Genomic DNA, 22,500 nt, shown 5'->3' on the forward strand with positions numbered 1-22,500 from the left:
CTTGACTATTGGTACAGAGATACTTGACTATTGGTAGAGAGACGTTTGACTATGGCATAGCGACGCTTCACTATTGGCACAGTGACACTTGACTATTGGCACAGAGATGCTTGACTATTGGCACAGAGACGCTTGACTATTGGCACAAACACACTTGACTATTGACACAGCAACACTTGACTATTGGCACAGAGACACTTGACTATTGGCAAGGCGACACTTGACTATTGGCACAGAGACGCTTGACTATTGACACAGCGATGCTTGACTATTGGCACAGAGATGCATGACTATTGGCACAGCGACGCTTGACTATTGGTACAGAGATACTTGACTATTGGTAGAGAGACGCTTGACTATGGCATAGCGACGCTTCACTATTGGCACAGTGACACTTGACTATTGGCACAGCGACACTTGACTATTGGCACAGAGATGCTTGACTATTGGCACAGAGACGCTTGATTATTGGTAGAGAGACGCTTGATTATTGGTAGAGAGACGCTTGACTATTGGCACAGTGACGCTTCACTATTGGCACAGTGACACTTCACTATTGGCACAGTGACACTAGACTATTGGCACAGCGACACTTGACTATTGGCACAGAGACGCTTGACTATTGACACAGAGACGCTTGATTATTGACACAGCGACGCTTCACTATTGGCACAGAGACGCTTCACTATTGGCACAGTGACGCTTGACTATTGGCACAGAGACACTTGACTATTGGCACAATGACGCTTGACTATGGCATAGCGACGCTTGACTATGGCACAGCGACGCTTGACTATTGGCACAGAGACGCTTGACTATTGGCACAGAGACGTTTGACTCTTGACACAGACGCATGACTATTGGCATAGCGACACTTGACTATTGGCACAGAGACTATTGGCATAGTGACGCTTGTCTATTGGCACAATTCTCTTCTAAAGTGTAACTGTTATTCGTTTGACTTAGTCACCCTATACTGAGCATACTACTCAGTATATTCAGTATACTACTTACAAAATCCGACTTTGACTTAAACTACATGCTGACCTATATTAAGTGGGGTTTTGATTGCCTGCCACTCGACATTTGAGTATTCGCACAACTCTTTTCCAAAATTTACAATTTTTGTGTTTGACTTTGTCATCCTATACTGACAATACCCAACTTCAGCTGCCTCAGTTATGACAATAAAAACCTAAGTAGGTTTATTCACTAAGCTAGGCTAAGTTGAATCCTGCTAGGTTAGTCTGCTTCTATCATTCTTTGTTCCTAACAATTATTTACTTAAATAACCATTTGTTGGGTTGACTTGGTCACTCTATACCGACAATAGCCAACTTCAGCTGCCTCAGTTATGACAACGAAAACCAAATTAGGTTTATTCACTAAGCTAGGTTGAGTTGGGTCATATTAGATTAGTCTGCTTCCTTTACATTCTCTGTTCATAATTATAAGTTGGTAATTTTTTCCCCGATAAATTCCTACTAAAATTCTACGCATTATTGTGATAATATTGCTCTACGGAAGATTAACATATGCGAGTCGAGTCTTGACCAGACATCTTCCTATCTATATCAAGTTCAGTGCTGTTAGTTCATCCAATAATAACCAGAATAGATGTAATTCCAACGTACTAGATAGCTGACCCAGTTTTATTTTGATGTCATTTCACTGATGTAACCAAGTAACTTATCAACTATCAAATTCGCTGCAAAAGTCCAAGCACTAAGATGAATATTTTGTTAGTAAACTTACTTTCCATTCGAGAAAAAATAAATTGCTACAAATTGTAGTGACACAGGCAGGTCAATAACAAAAGTAAGAAATATTAGGTAAAAAGATCTTTTTAGGCCTCCAAATTTTTAACCTTACCACTTTTAACGTAATCACAAATACTATATTCATGTAGAGTACATGATGAACAATTGAAATTGCAGTCTTATCTGTGTTACAAATCCCCCATTGAGGAGGAAGTACCTTTTTTTTGAGCTTGATAGAACAAAAGCCCTAATGGCACAAGTAAGAAAGGGTCAGAACAGTGTTGGAATAACTAGAGCCAAAGACGTGCACCAGTTTGCCGGCTTGGGTAGTATGGAGCCCAGTTCTTTATCACTCCCAGAAAGGGTCAGAACCGTGGTTGGAATAACTAGAGCCAAAGACGTGCACCAGTTTGCCGGCTTGGGTAGTATGGAGCCCAGTTCTTTAACACTCCCAGAAAGGGTCAGAACCGTGGTTGGAATAACTAGAGCCAAAGACGTTCACCAGTTTGCCGGCTTGGGTAGTATGGAGCCCAGTTCTTTAACACTCCCAGAAAGGGTCAGAACCGTGGTTGCAATAACTAGAGCCAAAGACGTGCACAAGTTTGCCGGCTTGGGTAATATGGAGCCCAGTTCTTAAACACTCCCAGAAAGGGTCAGAACCGTGGTTCCAATAACTAGAGCCAAAGACGTGCACAAGTTTGCCAGCTTGGGTAGTATGAAGCCCAGTTCTTTATCACTCCCAGCTAATACTTTTAAATCTGGTTTGACTAGGATGATATCAAGTGGGAATTGGGCCTTGATATCGTGAATGCAAGCCCAGTGCTGTAATAATGAGGTAAACCAGTGGCCGAAATAGAATCTAGGAAGGGAGAGAGACATCTCGTGGAGGAGAGGACAAGAGCTGTACATGTATCAGTACAGGATCATTAACTGAACATATCAAGTCAACCAAATCTACTACTATGAGATTCAGGGCCTCTGTAACACGGTTTTTTCGCAATAACTTTTTTTCTATGAATTTCATAAATATAACGCTTATTCAGAATGCACATTATATCTACACATAAATTTTGACTATATTCTGCATTACGTAGGTTGAATAAATTTGGTACTTTATTAAGTAAAAGTGACGATTTTTGAAGACGGGCCAACTTACTCAGAGAAAAGGTTTCGAACGCACTCGTTACGTAACTTATGACGGCATTTCTTCTCTCTTTCTCGACCGATGATTGGTTATACGTAACGAAGGCTATACCTCTGCCAACAATAACACCAAAGTGTAAATAAAAGCAAAGCAGTACACCTTTATGAACTCTGAAACCTCTCCACTGAGAATTGTCATAATGAACAAACGAACAAAATATGTTAATAAATACAAAAACACTTCGATTATTTGTCTAACTCCCAAAATAATTTTCCTAAGAAATTACAGTCTACTTTATAGCTCATAATCAGACTGACAAGGTGTAGGGAATAGTTGGTAATTTTCAAAAACGTAGTAGACAAGCTTGATTTGATAACTGCTATATCCAATGTCAAGCAATTTTTATTTATTGTCTATCTACCGATCTATTTACTGTAAAAAAAAAAAAATAGCCGGTACTGTATTTTGCTTTAAACTTTCACCAATAATTATCGTCAGAATGATGACTTCATGAGGCTCCACCCACTTTAGCCTCGTTATAATTCTGGATAACACTGAAGGCTATCATGGGCATTGTTGGATCAGAAAATTAAAATTCTGGCTATAAAAACTTATTTCTCGAGTAGTTGTAAGAAGTGCTAAATGATCCTCAAGGATCCCAGCAGTTGGCCTAAACGTTTAATTCATGTATACTACTGTTGCGGCACTAATGCTACAGTAGTATTACTACGCTAGCACAGATACCCCACCCACATTTATGTATCGTTCCGCCATTCATAAAGTCTGTGTCATTTTTTTTCACTGTGCAATAAGCCATGGCCTCCTCAGAATTTAAGTTTTATATTAGATGATAGGCTATTTCATTAAGCTGACAAATTTATGGCAACTGGGTATGTTATTGCCGATGTTGATGCTAAAGATAAAGTTTGGTATCATTCCTTCATTGCATTATCATCTTTACTACTATTTGTTTTGCTACATGTAGTAATTATTTTAAAGGATAAATGAATTATGTTCACTTTACTCCTATAAATTCCCATAAGATGTACAAATAAAACTCCTAAAACTATTCATGATTTATTTACAAAATGCAGTCATGCCCAAAACATAGCCAACACGGTCGTACGGCCTAAGAAGAAGGAAAAAAAAAATTATATCGGATGATCCGTTGGTCTGATGGAGAGTTTAGCACAAAATTCTCATTTTAACAAAAATAGTTATATCAAGACTGTTTACATACAATCTCTCTCTCTCTCTCTCTCTCTCTCTCTCTCTCTCTCTCTTGGTGGCATAGTGAATAGTTAATGGAAATGTTCAAAAGCCTGAGTGACATTACAAGTATTATAATCATATTACGCTAAATACAAATCAGACCATAAACATTAGATTTAAACTAGAAACTGAATAATTACCTATTCAGGCTATAGTAAATATGGCCATGGGATTTCTCTTGACTGTATAAAGTTGCAAGTCGTAAGATAAATGCAGTTTTGCAACCACAGGGGCAATTCCAAATCCTGCTAGCCATTCTTGACTGTTATGGGTTCCAGAGCCGATGGAAGAAGGTGAATGGGTGTCCGGTGGATGGGCGGGGCAAAATTTTGTCAAAAGGTGTTTACATTGCTTACGTAATGAATGTTTTCGACTCTTGGCTCGTTATCACTGGCCATGGCGTCGACTTGATCATTTTTACTCTATAAAAATTAAAAGTATCGGGTTTAGGTTATTGAAAATGCTGACAAGATTTGTGTGTGGTTGTAAAATATACATATGTCAACTTTCAGCTACATCCGATGCCTTGATAAGGAGCAAAGTCCAAAAAACCGTGTTACAGAGGCCCTGAATCTCATAGTAGTGCGATATCCCCCATAAGAATACGTAAGCCCCAAATAAGGCTTTAAATACTCATCATCATCATCATCTCCTCTTACGCCTACTGACGCAAAGGGGCTCTGTTAAATTTCACCAGTCGTCTCTATCTTGAGCTTTTAATTCAATACTTCTCCATTCATCCTCTCCTACTTCGCGCTTCATAGTCCTCAACCATGTAGGCCTGGGCCTTTCAACTCTGCTAGTGCCTTGTGGGGCACAGCTGAACGTTTGGTGAACTAATCTTCATTTGGGGATCAAATTATTTACTTACAATATCTAATCAAATAATACAATATTTTAGAACCATAATTGGCTAACTAACCACCCTACCGCAATAAGTCACGTTTGAAGGAGACTGAACGCGAAAAATGTTGATGGATGTGAGAGGTTAGATTCAATTCTAATGTTAAACAGAACAATAATAAATGGGAGAGAGGACAGAGAAATGGTATCTGTAATAACCATTACAGTTGACAAACAATGTCAGAGAGCAAATTTTCAGTGTGAGACACAAAATAAGACCGGAAGCTGTAAGAACGGGGGGAAAAAAATGAGTAACGCCACAAGCTTTGACATTCTCTCCTAGCTTTTATATTCAGCTCATCATGCCTCAAACCTTTTCTCATGCTTTGCTTGTTGTTGATATAAAACTAAATGTTTCCTATTCACAGGCCCCCTCTGTATCAAGATGGGGCGAGAGAGGGAGGTCGCTATAGTGTCCTTCCATCTTGGCAGATAATCAGACTTATCTTCATCACTAAAAGCTCACCCGACTTTCAGGACTCCCACAATCCATTTTCTCTGGATAATCCGTTGCATTAAGACGTCTATGAGAAACCAAATTCGATTAGGAAGGGTCTCTTTAGGGGTGAATTTGACCAACAGATGATTTTTTTCCCTTTTTGTGTGGACTTTTTTTGTGTTCGGGAGGTTGGAATCTGATTTTATGGGGATTTAAATTTCGGGAGAATTATTTTGGTGGGGGAATTTGGGGAACATGAAGAACCTGTTTTCGTTGGGAATTTGGGGAGCCAAAATATCCTGGTTTCTTTTGGAATTAGGGAACATGATTCTGTTTTTGTGGGGAATTTGGGGAACGAAGACGCCTGTCTTTTGGGGAAATTTGAGGACCCAAAAGATCTCGCTTTCGTGGTGAATTTAGGGAACAAGAAGAACGGGTTTTCTTGGGAAATTTGGGGAATGTGAAGATTCTGTTTTGGTTGGGAATTTTGGGAACCAGATGAACCTGTTTCCGTCGGGAATATGTTAACCTAACGAACTTTTCTTTCATTAGGAATTTGGAGACCTAAAAGACCCTGTTTTCCTGTGGATTTGAGGATCCAAAAGACCCTGTTTTTATGGGGATTTGTGGACTCAAAACATCCTGTTTTCCCCTGGGGAATTTAATGAAGTAAAATACCGTGTTTTCATGGGGAATTTTGGGAACCAAAATACACTGTTTTCGTGGTGAATTTGCCTGAATGACCCTGTTTTATTGAGGAATTTGGTGCACAAAAGACTCTCCTTTCGAGTGGAATTCGCAGACCAAAATATCCTATTTTCGTGGGGAATTTAGCGGGCAAAAAAGTCCTTGTTTTCGTGGAGAATTTGTGGATCCAAACGACGCTATTTTCGCGGGAAATTTTGGGCCACAAAAGACCCTGCTTCCGTGGAGAATTTATGAACCCAAAGACAATGATTTCGTGGGAATTTCTGGACCCAAAATATCATATTTTCTGGGAGACTTTGTAGACCCAAAAGGCCCTGCTAATAGTGGGGGAATTTTTTACCCAAATGTTTTCGTGTAGAATTTGGTGAACTATAAGATTGTTTTCGAGAAGGAATTTGTGGAGCCAAAGACAACGTTTTCGTGGATATTGTTGGACCCAAAATACTCTGTTTTCGTTGGGGAATTTGTGGACCGAAAGGGTCCTGTTTTCATGAGGAATACTGGGATCAAAAGACCTTTCGGATCAGAGCATTCTTTTGTTGGGGAATTTAGGGACTTAAGAGATTTTTATATGGATAATTTGGAATCAGGACACCATCATTGGTGGGAAATTTGGAATTAGGACACCATCTTTGGTAGGAAATTTGGAATTAGGACACGATCTTTGGAGGAAAATTTTTGGAATCAGGACACAATCTTTGGTGGGAAATTTGGAATCAGGACACCATCTTTGGTGGGAAATTTGGAATCAGGACACCATCTTTGGTGGGAAATTTGGAATCAGGACATCATCTTTGGTGGGAATTTTGGAATTAGGACACCATCTTTGGTGGGAAATTTGGAATCAGAACACCATATTTGGTGGGAAATTTGGAATAAGGACACAATCTTTGGTGGGAAATTTGGAATCAGGACACCATCTCTCGTGGGAAATTTGGAATCAGGACACCATCTTTGGTGAGAAATTTGGAATAAGGATACCATCTTTGGTGGGAAATTTGGAATCAGGACACCATCTTTGGAGGGATATTTGGAATGAGGACACATCCTTTGGTGGGAAATTTGGAATCAGGACGCGATCTTTGGAGGAAATTTTGGAATCAGGACATCATCTTTGGTGGGAATTTTGGAATTAGGACATCATCTTTGGTGGGAAATTTGGAATCAGGACATCATCTTTGGAGCGAAAATTGGAATCAGGACATCATCTTGGCGGGAAATTTGGAATCAGGACACCATCTTTGGAGGGATATTTGGAATCAGGACACTATCTTTGGTAGGAAATTCGGAATCAGGACACCATATTTGGTGGAAAATTTGGAATCAGGACATCATCTTTGGTTGGAAATTCAGAATCAGGACACTATCTTTGGTGGAAAATTTGGAATTAGGACAGCATCTTTGGTGGAAAATTTGGAATCAGGACATCATCTTTCATGGGAAACTTGGAATCAGGACACCATCTTTGGAGGGAAATTTGGAATCAGGACACGATCTTTGGAGGAAAATTTGGAATCAGGACATCATCTTTGGTGGGGAAATTTGGAATCAGGACATTATCTTCGGTGGGAAATTTGGAATCAGGACATCATCTTTGGTGGGAAATTTGGAATCAGGACATTACCTTTGGTGGGAAATTTGGAATCAAGGCACTATCTTTAGTGCAGAATTTGGGAATCAACACCTTTTTGTAGTTTGGAATTTTGGGATTAAAAAAACCCGTTTATTGTCGGGGAATTGGAGGATAAAAAGACTATATCAATAATTACACAAGAATCTTGAGGAAGACGTTTGATAGCAGGCTAGCCACGATGGGGAGGTGGGGAGGGGGTAGAATTCTTGGGGGATGAGGCGCTCTCTCTCTCTCTCTCTCTCTCTCTCTCTCTCTCTCTCTCTAATGCGGCAATACCCCAGGAGAGAGGTGAAGGATTTTGTCTTCATTTCAGTTGGAGAGAGAGAGAGAGAGAGAGAGAGAGAGAGAGAGATCAGCTGACTAAACCTTGCCAAATTCCTTAGGTATTCAAAGCATCTTAAAATAATTTGAAACACCATTAGAAGAAAATTAGCAAAACCGGGAGTAGTTTTGCAGGGGAGAGGGTGGGGGGGGGGGGGCGAGAGGAGGCCTTTCAAAGAGTCACATCCCCTCAAAATATCCCCCCTCCCCCCCTACTGTAATGTGGGGATTGGCTAGGGGAGGGAGGGCATAATCCGAGACTCACCCACAGAAGTTCAAGGTTGCTTTTAAACTTCCTGTCTGAGTCGACTGTCCCACAACACCGTCCCCCCCCCTCTCTCTCTCTCTCTCTCTCTCTCTCTCTCTCTTCTCACAGATGTCATAAAGCCAACCAGCCTCAAATTGCGTCCTCTCTCTCTCTCTCTCTCTCTCTCTCTCTCTCAGGAAAAGAATCACTACAAATTGAACATATAACCATTGGTACGTAATCACACACACACACACACACACATATATATATATATATATACCCATACACATTCATATATATATATATATATATATAAAAGCATATATTTGAAGGGCCTTGGTTAGATCTCGCCAGACGTCTCTATCTTGAGGTTTTAAATAAATACTTCTCCATTCATCATCTCGTACTTCGCGCTTCATAGTCCTCAGCCATCTAGGTCTCAGTCTTCCAACTCTTCTAGTGCCTTGTGGTGTCCAGTAGGAAAGTTTGTTGAACTAATCTCTCTTGGAGAGTGCGAAGAGCATGCCCAAATTATCTCCATCTACCCCTCATCATGATCTCATCCACATAATATGGCACTCGAGTAATCTCTCTTTTAGTTGAATTTCTACTCCTGTCCTGCCATTCAGCTCTCAATATTCTTCTGAGGGTTTTGTTCTTAAATCTTCAAATTCTGTTGGATATTGTTTCATCGTCATACCAGGAATCATGTCCATACAGTAACACCGATCTCACTAAACTGATATTCTTATATGTAATTTCAGGTGATTTGATTTCCAAATTTTACTTAACCTAGCCATTGTCTGATTTGCTTTTTCAATCTTTCACTAAACTCTAATTCTAAAGACCCTGTATTGGAGATCATAGTTCCTAAATACTTGAAATGATTCTACCTCGTCAATCCTTTCTCCCTCCAATGATATTTCATCTTCCATTGCATACTCCGTTCTCGTCATCTCTGTCTTTCTTCTATTTATTTTGAGCCCAATCTCATGTGACATTTCATGCATTCTGGTAAGCGAGCTTTGCAAGTTCTGTGGAGTTTTGCTAAAAAGGACAGTATCATCAGCATACTCTAGGTCGCTAATTTCCTGTTACCAATCCAGTCCAATCATTCTCCGCCATCCCCAACTGTTCTATGTTACAAAATACATAAGGAGGATATACAACATAGGTGACTATATATGTGTGTATATTTATATATATATATATATATATATATATTGTATATGTATAAATACATATATACAGTATACATATATATATATATATACATATATATATATACATATATATATATATGTATATACATGTATATACATACATATATATACATATATACATACACACATACATATATATATATATATATATATATCGTTTAAGCAATGTTAAATTTGGGGTACCAAATGACAAACGTGATTGTCACAGAAGCCCATTGGAACATCAGAGCCGGGGGGGGGGGGGGGCAGGCTTTGTGGCTAGGCATTGCAACCCCCCCCCCCCCCCAAGAAAAAAAAAACTTAAAATCGGTAAGCTAGTAGATGATCAGGCTGCGGCATTCGTGAGTTGACAGATTACCAGGTGCAGAATTCACTTCCCAAGTCAACTGAAACAGGTCTTGTTCTCGAGGTACTAAATCACCTTTCTTCATCTTTCTCTCTATAGATAATAACAGTTATCTATCAATCAAATTATCTATTTTAACAAACGCATGTATAGTTGTGACCAAATAAACTTTTTATGGAGGAAGGAAAACAAAACATGTTAGCTTATGTAGGAAGTTGAGTGACTTGTATAGTGTGGAAGTATACTAAAGAGAAGGATGTGTTATGTCTCCATGATGGTTCAGTGCTTTTATGAATGGGATGATGCGAGGCGAGTTGTGGATTAAGAAAATAATCTGGGGTTAGGGTTTAAAGAAGATGTTGTACTGACTGAATGGTGACATTGAAGACAAACTGCATAAACTGGTAAAAGATTGAAAGTTTAGAATAGGTAAAATCTGAAAACAAAATTGAGAAAGATTATTATTATTATTATTATTATTATTATTATTATTATTATTATTATTATTGTTATTATTACTTGCTAAGCTACAACCCTAGTTGGAAAAGCAGAATGCTATAAGCTCAGGGGCTCCCACAGGGAAAATAGCCTATTGAAGATTGGAAATAAGGAAACTACAAGAAAATTAATTATTAATTAATAGAAAATATTTTAGGAACAGTAACATTAAAAATAAATATTTCATATATTAACTATAAAAACTTTAAAAAAACAGAGGAAGAGAAATAAGATAGAATCGTGTACCCGAGTGTATCCTCAAGCAAGAGAACTCTATTACAAGACATTGAAAGACCATGGTACAAAGGCTATGGCACTATCCAAGACCAGAGAACAATGGTTTGATTTTGGAGTGTCCTTCTCCTAGAAGAGCTGCTTACCATAGTTAAAGAGTCTATTCTACCCTTACCAAGAGAAAATGAGCCATAACCAAAGAGAAGGATCCAATGTAGTACTGTCTGGCCAGTCAAAGGGCAAATTAACTCTCTAGGGGTAGTACCTCAACGGGTGCCTGGTGCCCTGACCAACCTACTATCTGCAAAAGTTAAGATTAAAAAGAGAGATGGATCTGTTATAACAACAGAAGAAGAAGAAAGACAAATTTAGATGGAACACTTTAGTGAGGTCACGAATAGAAGATATGAAGGGAATAATTTAATTGAAATACCTGAAGCTGAGGAAGACCTTGATGTGCCCATGAACGAATTCAGTGTGTTTGAAGTCGACACTATCATTAAAAAACTCAAGATATGAAAACCCCCTGGATCCGATGGAATAACAGCCGAGATGATATTGGTCGAAAATGAAGCGACTCCCAGAATACTTACGAGATTATTTTATAGCATGTGACGTGAAGAGGAAAAACCTGATGAATGGGAGTTAAGAGTGTTGGTGAAAATGGCAAAAAAGATCTTACTGATTGCAAAAACTACAGAGGCATCAAACTTACGTCACTTGTCATGAAACTATATAATATGCTTTTTCTAACGACTCTAGAAAGATTAATGAAAAGCTGAGAGATAAGCAAGCAGGATTCAGAAAAGGTAGTTGCACTGACCAAATTTTCATTTTAAGACATGTTGTATAGCAATGTGTAGAATATGAAAAAGCCTTTGATAGTGTGCACCGGCCAATTTTGTGGAGTTCTGCGTTATCAAGGAGTTCCTGTTAAACATGTAAATTTGATTAAGTCTGTTCATGAGCATAGCATGTGCAAAGTTAAAGTTAACGGAGTCTTATCAAATGAATTTCCAGTGAACAGTGTAGTACTTCAAGGAAATGTGTTGTCACCTATGTTATTTATCCTCCTCATGGACTTTGCAATGCATAGAACAGTTGGGGATGGCGGAGACAGATTGGACTGTATTGGTAACAGGAAATTAGCGGACCTAGAGTATGCTCATAACGCTGTCCTTATTAGCAAAACGCCAGAGTTCTTGCAAAGTTTGCTTAGCAGGATGCATAAAATATCACAAGGGATTGGGCTCAAGATAAATAGAAGAAAGACGGAGATGACGAGAACGGATTATGTAATGGAAGACGAAATATCATTGGAAGGAGAAAGAATTAATGAGGTGGAATCATTTAAATGTTTAGGAACTATGATCTCTAATACAAGGTCTTTGGAATTGAAGTCATACAATTGCTAGGTTAAATAAAATTTGAAATATTTCCTGAAATTACAAATGAAAATCAGGCTATATATCAGTTTAGTGAGATCAGTGTTACTGTATGGACATGAGTTATGGTATGGTGATGAAACAAACTCCAACAGATTCTGTAGATTTGAGAACAAAGTCCTCAGAAAAATATTGGGAGTTAAAATGCAGGACAGGATTAGAAATGAAACTATAAGAGATTACTCAAGTGTCATATGGGGATGAGATCATGGTAAGGGGTAGATGGAGATGGTTTGGACATGGTCCTCGCACTCCTCAAGAGAGAATAGTTCAAAAAACTTTCAACTGGGATCCACTAGGCACTAGAAGAGTTGAAAGGCGCAGGCCTACGTGGCTGAGGGCTATGAAACGTGATGTGGAAGATGATGAATGGAGAGGTATTGAATAAGCTTAAGATAGAGACAACTGGTTAAATTTAACTGAGGCCCTTTGCGTCAATAGGCGTAGGAGGAGATGATGATGATGAAGATTAAAATGAGCTGTGGATGGGGTTTAAAGATATTGTACTGACTGAATGGTGACAGTGAAGACAAACTACATGAGCTGGTAAAATTTTGAAACTTTAAAATCGGTAAAAACTGAAAAATAATTGAGAAAGATTAAGAGTAAAATGAGCTGTGGTTGGGGTTTAAAGAGGATATTGTTCTAACTGAATGGCGACAGTGAAAACAAACTGCATAAGATGGTAAAAGTTTGAAAGTGTTTAGAATAAGTAAAAGCTGAAAAAAAAATTGAGAGAGAGTAAGATTTAAACAAGGAAGATTGAGCAGGAATATTTTATAGGGATGGAAGAACAATGGAAGTAGTTTATTCGTTTAATCATTTGAAAGACATAAAGCGTTTTAATGGGAAGATGAGAGATAAGGCACATCACAGCTGAAGCAAGAAGGCTAGCAGAATGTGTATAATAGATTGGGCGAGCATTGAATTCTCTCTGAGAGTCACGGTGGGGATGTATGATGGAATTTCTTATTTATGTTGACTTTAAGTGAAGAAAAAACATCAAGCTTTTGAAATGAACTTTTTGTTGTAACGAGAATTAATAGGATTAGACATGTGGATATGTAGTTAAAGAATGTTAGTGTAAGCAAATGTATGGATGAGATATTTAGAAGTGGTTTGGCCATGTGGAAAGAATATGTGATATGTTAAATAATATCAGAACTGCCTGCAGAGAAGGCTGGATAGATCTTGGGAAAGATGTGTTGGAAAGGAAGAGCCCTTCTATCCAGGATGACACTCATATGTGAAAGATTGGGCAAATGGTGGGAAGAGTGTAGGACAGCTCGCCGTGCTATAGATGATCCTTACGTGAAGTTGCATAAAGTGACAGGGGATTCAGCAGCTATTCAGAATTTCAAGGATGAATGTGGCAGTTGTTAATGTGTTCTTTTTCCCCTCGAGCCATTTCTATATGGGTAAATAGCTTAATGTTTATTTGTATATATACATAACATTATGCACATATGCTGTATATGTATACAGTATATATATATATATATATATATATATATATATAAATATGTACATAAATATATATATATATATATATATAATATATATATATATATATAAATACATATATATATATATGTATATATATATATATATATATATATAAATATATATATATATATATATAAATACATATATATATATATGTATATATATATATATATATATACAGCATGCCCAAACCCACCACGCATACAAGGAATGACAAAATCATGCGCGCGCAAATTATTCACAACGCACATCTATATAGAAAATACAGCAAAAAGATAACTTCAGAGAAGTATAAATCCATCAGGGGTCCTTTCCCCCTCCTTCGAATGATATAGTGTCGCCAACCATTGATTTCGGGAAGGAGCAAAAGGTGGAGTTGTAAATTCACCCGGCTATAAAACTGAGGGGAGAACCTTCGTTCTGACGCACATCTTCTTCCTCGGACCTACCTCCGTGACTTCATTTACCCAACAGCAATCACAGTATTTAGCGCTTTCTTCTCTGGGCTTCATATTGTGTCTTCATTACGTGTAGTATTGTACTTTTTTTTTTAAGCATTTTCCTTTGTGAGTTAAGTGACATTTTTTATTATTTATTTTATTTCAGATATTGACATCATTTGTACCTGAATAGCTTTTGCATTGAAGTCTAACACCTTTGATGTCAATGAATTATTTCTATATAAGATTTGATGTCGAGTTATTTCTATAAAAGATAAACATTTGGAACTTGATGTCATGATTCTTGTCAATCAACAACTTCCCTTGTATAGATTTAAAGATAACTCATGACTGGCAGAGGTGAGTGACAGTGAGAATGCCCTAGAGACTGACCATATAGTCTTGGATTGTGCCATAGCCTCTGTACCATGGTCTTCCACTGTCTTGGGCTAGAGTTCTCTTGCTTGAGGGTACACTCAGGCACACTATTCTATCTAGTTTCTTCTTTCTTTTGTTTTGTTAGTTTTTATACTTTATATAGGAAATATTTATTTAGATGATGTCACTGTTCTGAGAATATTTTATTTTTCCTTGTTTCCTTTCCTAACTGAGCTATTTTCCGTTGGGGCCCCCGAGTTTATAGCATCTTGCTTTTCCAACTAGGGTTGTAGCTTAGGAAGTAATAATAATAATAATAATAATAATAATAATAATAATAATAATAATAATAATAATAATAATAATAATAATAATAATAATAAGACCACTCTCCACTCAAGCTAGGACTCTGATGACTCAGAAGGTAGTTCTATAGGCTCCCCAGCCAAACCCACCATCCTTAGCTCACAAGAATGGCGAGGTTGCAGACACTACAAGAAACTATCGGGCCTGAACGGGTCACGAACCATAGTCCAGCAGATCGCCAGTCTTTGTGGCGTCAAATTTGAATGAGTTCTTCAGGCTTCCCAACTGAAAGAATACCTTTCATATTGAAGTCAACTATCACTGACTTCATTCAATGACATCAATTATGGGGAGGGGGTCAGACTGAAGCAATTTTCATTGTCTTCAACTTTAAATCAATCAATCAATCTTCACCGAATGACTTAATAAGTGTCTTTCTGTGTTAGTTAAATTGGACATCCACGAGTGACTTCAAATACTGAAGACTATATTCATTAACTTCCCTCTTTGACTTCATAAATAAAATGAGTTCATTTGCATCATTCTAGCCATTTAAATGAAGTAACATTTCTTGACTTCCATTTGACTTCATTACGTAAATTCAACTTGTATTGACTTCACTCATTGTGCCTCCGCTCACAGGGACCAATCGGTGATAGCGCCAGCCCTACTTATATTCATCCACTTCTTGCCTGAAGATGAGAGGAGACACGTGAACCCCCTCCCCCCCCCAAGGAGACATTACCTACAGTGTACCTCTCTTATGTGTAATATCTAGCTGTTCATCTTCTTTGATTTCAGCAGGTGATTTCTTTTGTACCAGCAACATCAGTATTTTGACATTAACTCTTTCACTTCATCTTCTGCATACTTTTCTCAATTACCACCATTTTGACTCTCTCTCTCTCTCTCCTCTCTCTCTCTCTCTCTCTCTCTCAATTTCTGGGTCTTCACTAACCGTCAATAATGTTCCCTCCCTTCCATCTCCTTTCTTCAACCAATCAATCATTTATTCTTTTTCTCTCATTCCCCATCTTCACCTTCCTTCTATCTACTGCTTAAAATTAACGATTTGTCTTTCTTCGTTGACCATCATCAGTGTAAAAGAAAATTTTACTTTTTCCCTCCACCCAATCTCCCTCCACCAAATCTCCCTTTCCCCCTTCAATCTCCCTTCCCCCCTTCAATCTCCCTTTATACCCCTTTTTCACATTCCCTCCCTTCTCCCTCCCACCTTCGTTTTCTGACGTAGGTCCTCCCGAGGGAGAACAGACACACAAGAGCAAAATCCTCAGGATCATTCTGATGACGAACCTGGCCCACAGGGGGGTTGGAGGTTGGGGGAAGACGCAAACCTCCCCTGGGGTATCGATTTTGGGAGTTTTATTAGCCTCCCCCCCCCCCCCCCCCGTCTCCTTCTCACAACACACCGCCCATACCGCGACCCAGAGGGCGAGAATTCCCGTATGTGTTCCCTAGGGACATAAAGAAAGATGTAAAAAGGGATTCGCTTGGAAGAAAAACCGTATCTTCCATCGTTTTAAATGGGGTCGGTATTTCCCCATGGGGAAGGTATTTCCCCAAGGTTGGGTCTCTGTTTTCAAGATTGGGTTGCTGTTTTTTGAAGGGGGTGGGATTAGGGGGGTGTTCTGGTTGTAATAGAGCAGATATAGGGGATTTATTATCCTCTTTTTGCTATTATTATCATTATTATTATCATTATTATTATTACTATTAGTATTATTATTATCTATATATTAATACGATAGCGTGGGTGTTATTTATCTTGTGTCACACTTTAAAGAAAACGGAAATAATTTCATGGTATACTATTACAAATTCACGCTTTAAAGAAAACGGAAATAATCTCATGGTATACTCTTACAAATTCACATTAGACTTTGATTACTTAACCAACGCAAATCTTATATAGTTTTCCCAATACACGTATTGCTCATTTTTTTAAATAAATATAGAAGTCAAATCTTATCACATTTCATTCAAACATGTATAGGTTAGGAACAAAATAAATAGTATTGAAAATATAATTTCTACTCTGGTTCCGCTAGTTATTATTATTATTATTATTATTATTACTTTCAAGAATGGGTTGTTTTTTGGGTTTGGGGTCTGGGTTCTGATTTGGGTTTAATGTTTTTTTTAGCTTTTATCATTATTATTAGTGTGCACGACCGGTCAAAAATGACGGCAAAATATTTAGATAGGTATGCACACACACATACATGTGCGTGCAGGTTTAACTCTTCCTATCCCGACCTTCTTTTCTAACCACAACCTCTTTCACCAAGGTATGACTACTCACTCTCACCTCTACCCAAGGGAAAGGGAGACATCAAATAATAATACCTCCTACCGGAGTGTGACCGGAAAGGATATATATAGTATACATATACATATACACACACATATATAGGATATATATATATGTATACATATATATCTATAATCATCTATATCTATATCTATATTTATACATATATATATGTAATATATATATATATATATATATATATATAGTATATATATATATATATATATATATATATATAAATAAATATTTGCTAAGCTACAACCCTAGTTGGAAAAGCAAGATGCTATAAGCCCAGGGGCCCCAAAAGGGAAAATAGCCTAGTGAGGAAAGGAAACAAGGAAAACTAATTTCAAGAACAGTAACATTTAAATAAATATTTCCTATATACACTATGAAAACTTTAACAAAACAAGAGGAATAGAAACTAGATAGAATATTGTGCCCAAGTGTACCCTCAAGCAAGAGAACTCTAACCCAAGACAGTGGAAGACCATGGTACAGCGGCTATGGCACTACCTAAGACTATAGAACAATGGTTTGATTTTGGAGTGTCCTTCTCCTAGAAGAGTTGCCTACCATAGCTTAAGAGTCTCTTCTATCCTTACCAAGAGGAAGTAGACACTGGACAATTACAGTGTAGTAACCCCTTGGGTGAAGAAGAACTGTTTGGTAATCTCAGTGTTGTCAGGTGTATGAGGACAGAGGAGAATCTTTAAAGAATAGGCCAGACTATTCACTGTGTGTGTAGGCAAAGGGAAAATGAATCGTAACTAAAGAGAAGGATCCAATGTAGTACTGTCTGGCCAGTCAAAGGACCCTATAACTCTCTAGCGGTAGTATATTGCTCTTTATCAAATAGGGGAGATTATTATTATTATTATTATTATTATTATTATTATTATTATTATTATCAGCCAAAATATAAAAATCTATTGCTCTACCGGTTTTTAGATTTTCAAATATATAAACTTATGATTCAAAGAGAGAGAGAGAGAGAGAGAGAGAGAGAGAGAGAGAGAGAGAGAGAGAGAGAGAGAGAGAGAGAGAGAGAGAGAGAACAAAAAAGACAAGAATGAGCCAGCGAAAAAAAACAAAAAACAGGCGGACGATATCAAAACGACAGAGATAAGACAGAAGCCACGACTTTCTTTATCCGAAAAATGTCAAATGTGCTTCCGTTCTGAGCCTCGCTAAATACCATCGAGTGTTGCTTATCCCCTCTTTGTGGGTTTTTTCTTTGTGTGGGTTTTTCATTTGTTTACTTAGTAGCAGCTACAGAGATACAAATCTATTTTTTTTTTTTTTTGCGTTTACTATATGAAGCTGTGGAATCATCATCATCATCATCATCATCTCCTTCTACGCCTATTGACGCAAAGGGCCTCGGTTAGATTTAGCCAGTCGTCTCTATCTTGAACTTTTAATTCAATACTTCTCCCTTCATTATCTCCTACTTCGTATTCCATAGTTCTCAGCCATGTAGGTCTGGGTCCTCCAGCTCTTCTAGTGTCTTGTGGAGCCCAGTTGAAAGTTTGGTGAACCTATCTCTTTTGGGGAGTGCGAAGAGCATGCCCAACACATCTCCATCTACCCCTCATTATGATGTCATCCACATATGGCACTTGAGTAATCTCTCTTATAGTTTCATTTCTAATCCTGCCGTGCCATTCAACTCCTAATATCCTTCCGAGGGCTTTGCTCTCAAATCTACAAAATCTATTGGAGATTTTTTCATTGTTATACTACGACTCTTGTCCATAGAGTAACACCAATCTCACTAAACTGATATAGTGTCTGATTTCTATATGTTAACCAGTTTTTATATGTTAACCAGTTTGATATTTTCTTCTTTTCATGTCACACGGAAATGAAAATTTTTATTTTGAAAAAAAAAAAAAAAAAAAAAAAAAAAAAAAAAAAAAAAAAAAACACTGAGCCTAAAAGTAAAACTAGGTTTGATACAAGTGAAGTTTTGGGGGACGCAGTTACAAGGAGAGAACCATGGATATCAAATGATACTTGGGATACTATAGAAAGCAGACAAGAGACAAGTTGACTGTTCTCTAAGAAGTAATGAAAATTACAAGGTAGAGCATGCTAAGTATTCCAGTATTGATAGTGAAGTCAAAAGAAAAGCCAGGAATGACTGGAGAGAATATTTAGACAGTAAAGCAGATGAGGCTGACGAAGTTATGAATTCAGGGAGTGGTTATGGTGTAAGAATTGCTCATAAAATTATTAATGAAATCTCTACTGGGGCAAAGAAGAAGAAGAAGCATATACCCATCAAAAAGAGAGATGGATCTGTTATAACAACAGAAGATGAAGAAAGGCAATGTTGGATGGAACACTTAAGTGAGGTCATGAATAGGAGATATGAAAGGAATAATTTGATAGATAAACCTGAAGCTGAGGAAGGCCTTGATGTGCCCATGAATGAATTCAGTGTGTTTGAAGTCGAAACTATCATAAAAAAAAAAAAAAACTAGAGAGATAGAGAGAAATGGATACGATGGAATAACTGCTGATATGATATGGACCGAAAATGAAGTGACTCCCAGAATACTTATAAGATTATTTTGTAGAATTTGGCCTGAAGAGGCAAAACCTGATGAATGGGAGCTAGGAGTGTTGGTGAAAATGACAACAACAAAAAAAAAAAAAAAGAAAAAAAAGATCTGACTAATTCCAATAATTACACAGGCATAACACTTACGTCAGTTGTCATGAAAATATATAGTATGCTCATTCTAAAGAGACTAGAGAGAAAGATTGATGACAAGCTGAGAGATGAACAAGCAGAATTTAGAAAAGGTAAAAGTTGTACTGACCAAATTTTCATTTTAAGAGAGCAATGTGTAGAATATAGAAATCCACTTTTGATATCTTTTGTGGACTATGAAAAAGCCTTTGATAGTGTGCACCAGCCAATTTCGTGGAGAGTCCTGCGTTATTAAGAAGTTCCTCACAAATATGTAAATTTGATTAAGTCTGTTCATGAGCAAAGCAAATGCAAAGTTAATGTTAATGGAGTCCTATTAAACGAATATCCTGTGAACAGTGGAGAATTCCAAGGGAATGTGTTGTCACCTATGTTGTTTATCCTCCTCGTGGATTTTGTAAGGCATAGAACAGTTGGGGATTGGTAACAGGATATTAGCTGACCTAGAGTATGCTGATGATAATGTCCTTATTAGCAGAACACCACGGGACTTGCAAAGCTTACTTACCAGAATGCATGAAATATCATATGAGGTTGGACTCAAGATAAATAAAAGAAATGGAAGATGAATTATCACTGGAAGGAGAAATGATCTATGAGGTGGAATTATTTAAATGTTTGGGAACTATGATCTCCAATACAGGATCTTTAGAATGTGAGTTTAATGAAAGATTCAAAATAATCGAATCAGACAATGGCTAGATTAAGTAAAATCTGGAAATCAAATTGCTCCTTGAATTACACATAAAAATAAAGCTATATATCAGTTAGTGAGATCGGTGTTACTGTATGGACATAAGTCATGGTATGACAATGAAACAATATCCAACAGATTTTGTAAATTTGAGAACAAAGCCCTCAGAGGGATACTGGGAGTTTAATGGCAGAAAAGGATTAGAAATGAAACTATAAGAGAGATTACTCGAGTGGATGAGATCATGGTGAGGGGTAGATGGAGATAATTTGGGCATGCTCTTCGCACTCCCCAAGAGAGATTAATTCACCAAACTTTCAATTGGGCTTCAGAAGGCACTAGAACAGTTGGAAGGACAGGCCTACATGGCTGAGGACTATGAAACGTGAGGTAGGAGATGATAAATGGGCATGTATTGATTCAAAAGCTCAAGATAGAGACGACTGGCGAAATCTAACGAGGCCCTTTGAGTCAATAGCCGTAAGAGAAGATGATAATGAAAATTGATTCAAAAAATCTTTTTTATGGCAAATCTAATTGAAAAAAAAAATCAATCTAAATCCAATTTCTAATTAAATAAGCATAAAATCTACATCTTCCTGTAGCAAACAGCAACTGTAATTTTTAAAGCATCTTGCTAATGGACACATCGCGGATTATTATAAAAAAAAACCTCGAAATATTTCAAGTCACCATTTTATTAAAAAATAAGTAAAAGATCTATTATTTTGTAGCTATTAACTATAACAAAATAACTTGCTAACGGACACAGCGCAGAAAACTTAAAGAAACCTCAGTGTATTTTATATATCTATCTTGTAGTTTTTTTCCTTGTTTTCTTTCCTCACTGGGTTATTTTTCCCTGTTGAAGCCCTTGGGCTTATAGCATCTTGCTTTTCCAAATAGAGTTGTAGCTTGGTTAATAATAATAATAATAATAACAATTACTTCGACTAGGTTTTAACGCAACATGAAAAGTTTATATACAAACAGTTGAGGATAGCAATGACATAAAAACTTTCACAATATGAAGTGTGCAGTGGGAAGCTTAAACAAGTTTTTTTGTTATGGAGAGAGAGAGAGAGAGAGAGAGAGAGAGAGAGAGAGAGAGAGAGAGAGAGAAACTTTAACAATATGAAACGTGCAAAGGCAAACTTGAACAGGTCTTTCTGTTATCGGAGAGAGAGAGAGAGAGAGAGAGAGAGAGAGAGAGAGAGAGAGAGAGAGAGAGCGTAAGGTGCGTTGCAATCTGTAGACCGAGATATTCCAGTTAAGGTAAAAAGAAAAAACTCAGAAGAAAGGGAAGTGATTAACCTGTCTCCGTCCTATGAATCCTTTGCGTATGCAAATGGATCGAGGCTCCCGTAGCCGAAGAGTATTATGTTGTAGGCGTTGATGACATCCAACGGAATCCAGAGTAGCAGTGATTGGCTGCCGACCAGGGGGAGAGAGAGAGAGAGAGAGAGAGAGAGAGAGAGAGAGAGAGAGAGAGAGAGAGAGTTTTCATTCTTACCCACACAAGAGCGACAGTTCGTCGCTGACCGCGGTTGAGCGAGGAAGGACAACGAAAGTATTTCTGGAAAGTGTTCGGGGCATGTTGATAGGACTATCTTGCAATCGCTGGGAGGTAGGTAGGTCTATGAAAACAAAATTGTGATGTGACTGGATTTGAATTTTTTATAAAAAAGTTTTTTTTATTTTTTGTAGGCCTATTTTCAATCGCGGGGAAGTAGGTAGGTCTATGAAATATTTTGTTTTTAGTGATGCGAGAGGATTTAAATTTTTTTATAAAAGTTTTCTTATTTTTTTGTAGGACTATTTTGCAATCGCTGGGAAGTATATAAGTCTATGATAAATTTTTCTAGTGATGCGAGTAAATATAAATTTTTTACAAAAGAATTTTATTATGTTTTGTTGGACTATTTTGCAATCGCTGGGAGGTTGGT

The 22,500-nt window shown here is 37.5% G+C and overlaps 1 long non-coding RNA gene and 1 pseudogene across 1 annotated transcript in view; one reads left to right on the forward strand and one right to left on the reverse strand.

Annotated features, from left to right (window-relative positions):
* Positions 1-22,500, reverse strand: part of LOC137628465 (uncharacterized) — a 186,882-nt gene that overhangs the window by 52,118 nt on the left and 112,264 nt on the right. The window lies entirely within an intron of this gene.
* The window catches only part of LOC137628260 (uncharacterized), a 97,216-nt pseudogene continuing 96,797 nt past the window's right edge, over positions 22,082-22,500 (forward strand).

The sequence above is a fragment of the Palaemon carinicauda genome, chromosome 36, assembly GCF_036898095.1.
Source record: "Palaemon carinicauda isolate YSFRI2023 chromosome 36, ASM3689809v2, whole genome shotgun sequence".
Lineage (NCBI taxonomy): Eukaryota > Metazoa > Arthropoda > Malacostraca > Decapoda > Palaemonidae > Palaemon > Palaemon carinicauda.